The following is a 2,192-nucleotide window of genomic DNA, read 5'->3' on the forward strand; positions in this document are numbered from 1 at the left end:
GCTAATGGCCCAGTAGGTCAAGAAAGGCCCACCAGTCAAAAAAGTTTGGTAATCACTGGTTTATTTACTCTCATTTTAGTTCTGGTTTTTATCTTAGTTGGTTTAGTTGGTTGGCATTTTAGTTGGTTTCATTGTACAAAATCCAGAACTCTTCTGCATGGTTTTATCCTGCTGTTTTTAAATATTGATTTTATTCTGCTTCTGTCTGTTTCACTTTATTGCCATTTCAGTCCTGCTGCTTTTATGCTTTTTCTTTAAATTGCTTTTTAATTCTGCTTTAAGCTCACTCAGGGAACTTATTTTTGAGCTAAAAGGAAGGCTATAAATATTTTAAACAAACAAAGGGGGTGGGGAGGGGAGACAGAGATTTGGGGGGGGGGGGAAACCACTAGTTCTTCAGCATGACAGAGGATGTGGCTTCAATTTAGAACCAGCACAAAGCTGTGTAGAACACCTAGATATTTCATTACACTTTTCTGAATTAGGACCATTGCCTGGATGGTAAAACAGTATTTCCGGTCAAATGGTTTATTTCCTCTAAATGTTACAGATCACTGTGACATTTCAAACAGAAGTTTGAAAAGGATAGAATGTCAAGCATGAAAGTGACAGCTTATTTATCTAATCAAGTTAATATTCTGTTTCAAAAAGAATATTCATAAACCCACTTTTGAGATCAGTTCACAAGACAAGGTAGGGCCCAATCCTATCCAATTCTCCAGTGGTGGTGCAGCCATGCCAATGGGGCATGCATTGCATCCTGTGTTTGGGAGGCAATCACAGAAGCTGCCTCAAGGAATGGGAACATTTGTGCCTTTACCTCAGGGGTGCCCAAACCTCGGCCCTGGAGCCACTTGTGGCCCTCAAGGCCTCTCAATGCGGCCCTCAGGGAGCCCCCAGTCTCCAATGAGCCTCTGGCCCTCCAGAGATTTGTTGTAGCCCACACTGGCCCAGCGCAACTGCTCTCAGCGTGAGGGCGACTGTTTGATCTCTCATGTGAGCTGTGGGTTGAGGGCTCCCTCCACTGCTTGTTTCACATCTGTAATGCAGTAGCGGCAGCAAAGGAAAGGCCAGCCTTGCTTTGTACAAGGCCTTTTAGAGGCCTTGAGCTATTGCAAGACCTTCATTCAACCATATAAGTTCATCTTTAAAATATTCATTTATGTAAATTCAAATTTTAAATGTAAATTCTTTTTTCCCCCAGTCCCCTGACACAGCATCAGAGAGATGATGTGGCCCTCCTGCCAAAAACTTTGGACACCCCTGCTTTACCTCAAGGCTGCATTATGGTTGCACCAGTGCTGGAAAATTGGATAGGATTGGGCCCTTGGGAAGCACCACTGAAACCAATGGAGACAAACTAGTCGTGATTAACTAAAGTCCCACTGATTTCAATGATGCTTTATCAGGATTCACTTTCCTTGGATGCAATCAGCTCATTGCTAGGGGGGAAAAAATTATCCTGAGTGCTTTAGAAACTGTGGTGTTCATCAAAAATTGCAAATAACTCTGTTATAGTCTTAGAAAACTGAAGCAGAAACATCTCTACAAGGAGGAGGAAAGGAACATCCTCTGGGAATTGGTATTCCATACCTGCACCAACAGAGCCCATTCATTTCAATTAATGTTTTCAAAGCAGATGTTAGTGGATTATGCTCCCAGCTCTTTGATTATTTCAGCAAGGAACCTGTAATCTATATATAAAGCAATACTCCACCATGTGGCATTATGTGAAAACAAAACACAGTCTTTAAAAAGCTCCCACCAAAAGAGGACAAAAATGTTATGTTCCTTAGAAGTGGTGGATTACAGATAAGGTTAAGATTCTCAACTTTTGTTATGTCTTCCAAGAAGATTTTTGCATAGGATACATAAGGTCGTTTTCTAGGGCTGCAATCCTATGCATGCTTTCCTGAGAGTAAGACCAGCTGAACACAGCGGGGCTTACTGCTGAGTGCTCATGTACAGGATTGTACTGTAAATCATGTTTCAGAGGACAGTGTATCTAAACAGCACAATATAAAGGTTTCATCCAAGACCATTTAAGACTCTTGCCGCAGTCTTTTGGGAAGTGGGGTAGAGATTAACTGGGGAAAACTGTCTGTACATTTTTAATACACTTGACTTTGAAGAAGTCAACTGATTTAAGTAAAACTCATTAATCTCACTTAGGGCACAATCCTAACCAGGCC

The sequence above is a fragment of the Tiliqua scincoides genome, chromosome 5, assembly GCF_035046505.1.
Source record: "Tiliqua scincoides isolate rTilSci1 chromosome 5, rTilSci1.hap2, whole genome shotgun sequence".
In the NCBI taxonomy this organism is placed as follows: Eukaryota; Metazoa; Chordata; class Lepidosauria; order Squamata; family Scincidae; genus Tiliqua; species Tiliqua scincoides.